Here is a 9,709-nt window from a genome sequence, read left to right as displayed (position 1 = left end):
CATACATCAATGGAAAGCTTATTTATTCAGCTTTCATATGATGCATAAATCTCAATTAAAAAAAAATTGACCCTTATGACTGGTTTTGTGGTCCAGGGTCACAATTTACTAAAACAAGGGAACAAATTAATAAGCCAGAGGAATGAATACTTAATTAGTGGCAATGATTTAACTGGAACATTGTAACAAATTCTTAAAGTGAAAAATTTAAGGGGGTCTGAATACTTTCCGTACCCACTGTATATACTGTAGTAAGTGAGACTCACGTCACCAGTGACGTTGTGATTTTTTGCAGTGTGAAGAGGGTCACAGGTCACTCAAGGTGCGGTTATGAGTATATCAGATGATTAATTCCTACCTCGCTTAGTTCAGTGCATCAGTCAAAGACTGTTAATTTGTCAATATAGGAGTGCTTCCCACAAGCTGTTCAACAATTTGAGATTCACAAACTGGAGGGAGTTGGTCAACTGATCTATCTGAAAGATTGGTGGTTCAGATAGCTAGTATAGCCTTGGATCATCAACACAAAGAAAACACAATTGTAATAAGATTAATGAAATTGATTAACAATAGATATGCAAGAGTAAATGCAACAACTAGTGATGATAAGAATAAATGAATATGCACTGCTAATAGACAACTAAGTATGAAGGAAGATACCAAATAAATTGTAGAAACAAATAAATGGATTGAACACAGAATGGCAAAATGCAATGCTGTTGAGCTGAATGTAGCAATGGAAGAGATTTCTATGGTAATGTTGCTTATGGGAACGGTGGAATTAATGATAAATTACTGCTTATTTATCTCTGAATAAATAATATAGCTATTATGTGTAATGCTGACCCCAAGTAAATGGGGAGAAGAGTCAGACGGGGTCCGTCACTGCTGGGTCCTTTGCAACTGAAGGTCAGCCAAATGCAGGATGGGAGGTTTACTCAAGAGCCGAGTTGAACCTTAGCATCTTGAAGTCTCTTTCCTCATCAGGCCAGAAACTCAGAACGCTGTATCTGCTGCTGTCTCTCTGGATGTACCGGAGACTCAGAACATTGTATCTGTTATTGCCTCCTCACACACAGGCTGGAAACACAGAACAGGGAGTGTTTCTGTTGCTGCCTTACCGGTAACAGGATTCCGACTCAGAACAAGGAGTGTCTTTTGGGAAGGTACCTTTATCTCTAAAACAAAAAGTGGATCCCATTGCAAAAAACAGAAAAATCCACATCCAGGCACTCACATAGCAAGCAAAGTAAAAAGCCTTTAATTATAAGACAGGGCTACATATTAAAAAACACTAACGCGTATCAGCCCAAGCAGGCTAGAGAGTGAGAAATGGTTAAATAGATACACCTGCGACTATAATTTTTCAAGATCTAACCACTAGATGTCCCTTAAGAGTTTAAGAGCTTTCTCTAAATAAATAGACCTGTGATTATACATTTTCAGGATCTAACTACTAGATGTCTCTTGGGTATTTACAAATTTATCATTTGTCAAACCATCAAAAAAAAATAAAATATATATATATATATTGTTCAGTATTTAAACAAGTCAGCAAAATATATAACACTGTTCTAGTGGTTTTTGGATATTTTAATAAAAAAATCTTACATATTGTGCCTTTTAACTCATGCAGAAATCAGCTTGTTTTAATTGGCTGTGATAGTTGGACATGTGTTGCGATTATAAGCGAGGTCTTGCATGCAAAAGGAGCGTTTGTGGAGGTCGTGCACTTACTTTTGCATGATACTGTAGTTTGCAGGAAGTTCTGGATGTGATGTAGAAACAGATTGAGTGAGTGAGCATCATCGTCATCTCACAGCTGTTTCTGTATCATCAGCAGCAGCAGCAGCAGCAGCAGCAGATATGAAGATGGTGCTGGTTTCAGCGCTTTATTTCTGCTGTTCTTTAACATTGGGAGGTGGTTTGTGACGTCTGAACTCACTGCAGCAGGAGCCCATTAACTGTGATGACAGGAAGACAGATTGCCGCTTACTCTGAAACATGATGCTCTAATTGGCGCATGTTAATTTATCGAGGCCTATAAAAGTTTTTTTTTTGTCCAATCTGAATAATAACTATGGAAGCTAGACTTAATTTAAAAAACTTTTTTTTTAAACCTAATAAATAAAAAATAAAAACGTTTTTTTTTTTTACAGCACTATTTATACAAGGTCAGTCTTAGAATTTTATTCAAATTAGACATGAAACATTTTAAATAAAACATTGTACACCGTAAAAAAGTTTTTTTTTCAATTTGAATAAAAATTGCTAGAGCTGCCCTCGACTAAGGATTTTTCTGGTCGACTAGGAGTCGTTCATTTTAAGCATTAGTCGACTAATCGCATGTTTATTAATAAACCATTTAAATCATTATAATGATCCTTTAATTGCCTACAAAGCCTAATAAGCGCTCAAGCACACGCATAAAGCTTGCCACAGCGCACCGCAGAAGCTATGATTATGAATGTGTCAGGGAAAAACAGTAAGGAGTCTTCATTAACATTTTAATATTTCACTGATAAACAAGCACTTTCTCGTCATCTCCACAGTAGTGGATGCGCCAGTATGCATGTTTCACACTGATTACACACAAATAAACATAGAGTCTTTACAGATTTGAAAGATGTATTATTTTTATCTGTATGACCAAAAATATTTCATTTGAAATATTTTAAGAGTAAGTGAGCGCACTGGTGCCTCCATCTGTCCTTGCAGTGAGCTACTGTTCAGCTTCCACTCTCCACACACACTTAAACAGCGCACATTTCTCTAGTTAACATTAGATTGAGCGGACATGTAACGTTGCTGCTACTTACATATTTCAGATGATAAGCCATATTCGTGATGGATGATTGATAGGCGAGAATTTGGATGTCCTGCCGGATGTACTGTATTACCATAGACCAGCCGTTAAAGATCTGCGTGACTTCGCCAATGTGGATTTTTTTTTTCTGCGACTAAGCGACTTATACAATTTGGGTCGACCAAGCCTTTTCTGGTCGACTAACGATTAGTCGACTATTAGGGGGCAGCCCTAAAAATTACTGCAGTCAGACTTCATTAGATACTGTTTTAGAGTAAAATAGTGTTGTAAAATATAGAGAAAAGGATAAATAAAAATAGTATTGTAATTTGTTTTATTTTAGTACCATGTCAGCATTCAAAGCTATTTTCATTCTTAAAAAAGTAAACCGTTTTTTTTAAATATGCTTTTTATTAAAAATGTCTATCTATCTATCTATCTATCTGTCTGTCTGTCTGTCTGGCTGTCTAGCTTCTATCTATCTATCTATCTATCTATCTGTCTGTCTGGCTGTCTGGCTGTCTGTCTGGCTGGCTACTATCTATCTATCTATCTTTCTATCTACTATCTATCTATCTATCTATCATCTATCGATCATCTATCTATCTATCGTTCTATCTATCTATCTATTTATCTATCTACTATCTATCTATATATCTATCTACCTATACTGTCTGTCTGTCTGTCTGTCTGTCTATCTACTATCTATCTATCTATCTATCTATCTATCTATCTCTGTCTGTCTGTCTATCTATCTATCTATCTATCTATCTATCTGTCTGTCTGTCTGTCTGTCTGTCTGTCTGGCTACTATCTATCTATCTATCTATCTATCTATCTATCTGTCTGTCTGTCTGTCTGTCTGTCTGTCTGTCTGTCTGTCTGTCTGTCTGTCTGTCTGTCTGTCTGTCTGTCTGTCTGTCTGTCTGTCTGTCTGTCTGTCTGTCTGTCTGTCTGTCTGTCTGTCTGTCTGTCTGTCTGTCTGTCTGTCTGTCTGTCTGTCTGTCTGTCTGTCTGTCTGTCTGTCTGTCTGTCTGTCTGTCTGTCTGTCTGTCTGTCTGTCTGTCTGTCTGTCTGTCTGTCTGTCTGTCTGTCTGTCTGTCTGTCTGTCTGTCTGTCTGTCTGTCTGTCTGTCTGTCTGTCTGTCTGTCTGTCTGTCTGTCTGTCTATCTATCTACTATCTATCTATCTGTCTATCTATCTATCTATCTATCTATCAACTTTCAAATTTCAAGGTTTAAATTTTTTTTCCAAAACATTCACAATTTCTTAACAATCTTAACAAATGTTGCTTTCTATGTAAAAATGCCAGTTTTATGATTTTCTTTTCATTTAAATTCATTTTGATTGTAATTCCTTGCATTCAAACTTGAATGGAAATTTCTGCATCCTGTTGCCACAATTCATATCCAGCTCAAATCAGGAACTAAATTGGAATATAAAAGTCATTCCCAATTCTGTTCTGAGCATCACACATCCCTGCTCTGTAAATATTGTTCATTAAACTAACGGTCATGAAATATCAACCCATGATTTCTCTCCAGCAGTTTTTCTCATGAGCAGGAGGGCAGATTTCTGCCAATCCGAGGGTTCGCAGTAAAGGTGGAAAGTGTTTCCACGTGGACTAATTTGGATTTTCATTGCAAACCCAGGAAACAATTTACAATACTGTTGTAGTCATTGTGTTCTCTTGATCCTTTTTTTATTTTGTAATTGAATGCAAATGCGTTGGTGGAGTGGGAAATCCCTGATGGAGGGAGAAAACCAACAGGAATCAGAAGTGCGGTCAATATCATTAAATTCATGGAACATTGTGGCGCTTTACTGCATTTGAATGAGGCTTCGAGTGTTTTATTAGTGTTCACCGAGATCCGCTGAAGTCCATGAAATGTGCAGCATATGTGTGAGGATTCAGCCAATAGATGAATCTCTGCCTGATCTGAAGGCTTGATCACGTTCTGTGTGCATTGAAGTGCTAGGAATAAAGGAATAAAACTTTAAGGTAATGAATTGAACTCATTGATGCAACTCGCAGGTCTTATAGTCGTCTTCAGGTCATGTGTGTGATTTAACGGAGGATTTAGAGCAGCGTCTGCAAGGTCGCAAACAATCGACCTCTACGCCAGATCTGACCGTTAATCACACAAGAATTATGTCCAGATTTCAGACATAAGCTTGTAAACTCCTGAGATTCATATTTCTGTTGTGGAGATGCAGGAGAAGGTGAGAACAGAACCTGTATGACTTTCTATGTTTCTTTCTTCAGGAGAATATACAGTAAGTGTCTGTCAGCCACATACAGTAACTGTAATCTGAACGCACTATTCATTGAACAATTTACCCCTTCATCGCGTATTGCATAAAACAAAATAATTCATAATAAATATTTAGTTTATTCGTTTTGAATGTTTTTCAAAAGTTTCAAACAATGCTTTCTGGATGTTTTTCCAGCATTCAGAGTTTGGCTTTACAAATGTTGTTTTTCTAGGTGAAAATTGCAGTTATATGATTTATGATACATATGATACAGTAAGTGACTGTCAGCTGCATACAGTAACTGTAAATTAAAAATCTCTATTTATTGAACAATTTACCCCTCCATAGTAGCATTTCATTTATTTTAATTAAAAATAAATGATTTTAATTAAAAATAAAATAATTAATATAAAATATAAATTACCTAAAATTTTGAATTTTAATATGTATAAATTATTTATTTTATATTATTGATATTTTAGGTATTTATATGAAGATATATGACACAATTATCAAATTAATACACAATTAAAAAGTATGTAAAATATGAATTACCTTAAATATTAATTGTAAATAATATGTCTTTGAATATGAATTAACAAAAATAAAAAGTAATTAATATAAAATATTAATTACCTAAAATTGTTGTGTGTGTGTGTGTGTGTGTGAAAAAATACTATAAAATGTAAAATGTAATATAATATTTTTTATTTAACTTTAAATTGTATATACATGCTCACCATTCACTCTCATTGTATAAAAAAGCAACCAGTCCATTATTTGGGTTTAGGAGAAGAGTGCACTATTCAATACATCTCCTTCTATAAAGAAATAAAGTCATACACGTTTTATAACTACATGAGGATGAGTAAATGATGAAAGAATTGTCACTTTTGGTTGAGCTTTTCTTTTAAATGTGTCTGCACTGAATCATGTCATTTGTACAGTAACAAATGACTTTCATTATAGTCAGTGTTCATATAAGATGCATTTCCCAGCGATTTATTCATGTACTAAGGAATATTCAGTTGTAGATGAGGTATCTAACGCAATTCATAAATGTGTTTGATGAACAACGTCACAGTATTTGTTCAGTTTAAGTGCACAGACTTTCTTCAGTTCTGCTGCATGAATTAAACACTAAAATATTTACCTTCGCAAAAGTCAGCGGCCGTTTTGCGGTTTGTGTAATGGTGTGTAAAGCACCTACATGCTGCTGATTTATGTGTTAACGGGCTTTCGCAGCCTGACGCTCTTGTTTTGGCTGCCAGGAATAGAAAGCTCAGCAAATGTTTGCATGGATGCGGAACCGAAGCGTCCATGCTTGTGTTGCTCTTACCTACAATGACTGATGCAACACGGAAAGAGCTCCAGTGTAAACACTTCCCATGATGCTCTGGGCTCCGAAACTACAAGAAAGCAGACTTTTAAAGGTTTTTTTTATGTTAAAGCTCATGCATCATTGTTCACCTTGGCCGCTTTAAGAGTCCTTCCTAATGAGTTTTACTGCCTCTCTGCGTGTGTTTATCTCTACATTAGCACCATCCTTCCTTCATCTGCCCATAAACACACGCTCTTCCTCTCCTCGGCACTAATTGCTCTTAATATTTGAAAGGAAAGACGGTTTTTATTGTTTTAAGAGCTTCATCTCGGTTTTGTAAAAATCGACGCGTTTCAAAAAGGCGGGGCATAGAGGAGAAACAATAATGTACAGTATGTGGAAAATAATGTGTTTTTTTAACTTTAAACCGCATAAACACATTTCATTACACCAAATACACAAAATAATGTTCTTTTTAGCAGCATCATATGACCCCTTTAAGTTAAGGTGTTGGGTCAGGTTAAGGGATCTAGAAAATGGTTATGCAGAATAAGGCATTAATATGTGCATTATAAGTACTAATAAAAAGCCAATATGCTAGTAATATGCATGCTAATAAACACCATTTGATACAAAGTGATTTACCTAATAAAATACGTTTTTTTTTTAATTTGAATAAAAATTATGGAAGTCAGGCTTCATTAGAAATTACTTTAGTTGGCAAAAAATTAAATAAATAAATAAATAAATAATAGAGAAACTGATAAATGAAAATAGTGTTTTTTTGGTTTGTTTGATCACCATTCCAGCTTTCAAAGCAATTTTCATGGCCAAAAAAAATTTTTTTTGTTTGTTTATTCATTTATGTTTGTTTTTTACAACACTATTTATATAAGTCAGTCTTTTTCAAATGAGACATTAAACATTTCATATGAAGTTTTTTACCCCATAAAAAAAAGTTTCAGGTCCAATTTGAATAAATATTATGGAAGTCAGACTTCATTAAAACTGTTTGTATAGTAATATAGTGCTGTAAAATAAGAGACAAAGAGAAATAATAATTTATCGTAATCTATGTTACCACCATGTCAGCATTCAAAGCTATTTTCATGGCAAAAAAAAAAAAAAAAACTTCATTTTTGTCAATTCAGTCAGTCTTTGAATTTTTATTCAGATGAAACATTAAACATTTTATATAAAGGTTTTTTCTTAAACCCATAAAAAAATTATTTTCTAGTTTGAATAAAAATGATGGAAGTCAGACTTATTAAAAACTGTTTTTAGGAAAAAACAGTGTAGTAAAAAAGAATACAGAAAAAGAGAAATAGAAATAGTTGTTTGTTTATTTAGCTCCATGCCAGCATTCAGATTGATTGATTGATTGATTGATTGATTGATTTGTGTGGCTGATCGCAGCACTGCTGTGTCTGGCGGTAGGATAAGGAGGTCAGACACGAGACGTTTCATGACCACATGTTGTTTTCCTTCCCCTCTGAGCAAGTTAATTTTTCATGGCAAACGGGATCATAAGTGACAGTTAATCCAGCAGGTCGGCATGTAGCAGATCCAGAAGGTCTTCCTCAAATTAGCCGTGACCTTCTCATCGCTGCACTCCCATCCATCGAATTCTGCATCTCCTGCTCCTGTGTTTCATTAACCTTCTCCTTCCATTATTCATCTCTGTGTGCTTGTGTTTCCCTTCAGCTCCACTTTCTGTTTTATTATATTACTGTGAACTGATTTGGATGGAGAACAATGTTCTTTTTTTAAATATCACAAATCGGATGAATTCCTCTTTCCTACGCTGAATCCCGCTGATATATTATATTTGCTTTTTTCATAAAGACACATATCCCGCGTGGGAAACAGAGCTGACGTTATGATTAAAGCCTGTCATTTCCACAGTGTTCACGTTTCTTATGTTTGCCGAGATTCAGGACACGTTCATCCAATGTAGATCTTACTCTCAGTTCCGGTTAGGTTTGCAGAGCGTTTTAAACGAAAGCTTGATGGAGAAGGCATGAGTTAATCAGAAAGTTTGATTAATTGCTTATAATAAAACTAGTGTTTTTTTTTTCCTCAAGAAAGTCTTGTGGTTCTTGTCTGCTGCTTTCTGAGTGTTTTAGCATGTTGCTATGTGGTTGCCAAGATATTTTACAAGCTGTGTGGTTGCTAGGGAGTTGTGATGGTTGCAAAGAGGCTCAGATTGTATTTTGATGCATTGCTGTGTGGTTACTACGGTGTTTTGGGTGGTTGTTAAGGGGTTCTGGATGTATTTTAGTGTTGCTAGGAGGTTGCTAGGGTGTTTTGTGTGGTTGTTAAGGGGTTCTGGATGTATTTTAGTGTTGCTAGGAGGTTGCTAGGGTGTTTTGGGTGGTTGTTAAAGAGCAGGTCATATGGTATTTTAAAATGTCCTAATATTGTGTTGGAGTCCCCTACAACAGGTTTAAATGCATCTAAGGTCAGAAAACATTGTAATTTTATCAGAATATACATTTAATATTAGAGTAATTTGTCAATGATTTCAAAACGATTCGTTCCAAGCAATTTCGGAACAAACCCCTCCCTTCCATAAGCCTACTCTGCTCTAATTGGTCAGCTGGCCAAGCCTGTTGTGATTGGCACAGAGACGAGTCCTTGAGCAAGTTAGCGAGCGCTGCCATTGACAAAGTAGAAGCAGTCGAACAGCAGAAGAGGACAGCAGTCTGTAGGTGTTTTGTATCTTTTCTCATTAGATTTTTGCGCGGTTGTCGGTGCTAGGTCACATTGTTTTGCTGACTGTGTTTATCATGGTAAACTCGTGCTCAAGTCACGTTTGTTCTCTTGCGTATCGCGTGGCTTTACAGTTTCGGTTAATAAGTAGCAAGGCATGGCCAGCTGAATTCAATTACGTGGAATCAGGGGAGTATATATTTGCTCAGTACACCGCGGCAATGGTCGCGGCAGCCCTCCTCGTGTGAAGGCCGACGAGTGTAAAGACCATCGACTGTACCTTCGCGACTCCACCGAGCAAGGACACCAACAAGGCACTTGAGTATTGCTTTTTTTTTTCTCCCTTTCTTACACCGTTGCACACCTCAGACAACTTCCTCATCACTTCTAACCTCACACTGACTCCGGACACAACACACACTCCTCCGCAGGTCACCTTTCGGCGTAACCTACGCTCACTCTCTCCCACTCGCCTATCCTCTATGGTTTCATCCTTGCTTCCTCCACCCTCTCAGTTTTGAGCACTGGACACAAACACTGCTACTGACACTCTTTGCTCCACTCTAACATCTTGCTTAGACAACTTTTGCCCCCTTTCATCCAGACCAGCACGC

General features: G+C 36.4%; 1 protein-coding gene across 1 annotated transcript in view; it reads left to right on the top strand.

Moving 5' to 3' along the window:
• Window positions 1-9,709, top strand: part of LOC107719830 (F-box/LRR-repeat protein 17-like) — an 87,509-nt gene that overhangs the window by 33,198 nt on the left and 44,602 nt on the right. The window lies entirely within an intron of this gene.

Source organism: Sinocyclocheilus rhinocerous, unplaced genomic scaffold, assembly GCF_001515625.1.
Source record: "Sinocyclocheilus rhinocerous isolate Xijiao unplaced genomic scaffold, SAMN03320098_v1.1 scaffold1412, whole genome shotgun sequence".
NCBI lineage: Eukaryota > Metazoa > Chordata > Actinopteri > Cypriniformes > Cyprinidae > Sinocyclocheilus > Sinocyclocheilus rhinocerous.
Note: the sequence above shows the minus strand (reverse complement) of the source record. Positions and strands in the feature narration are given on the sequence as shown.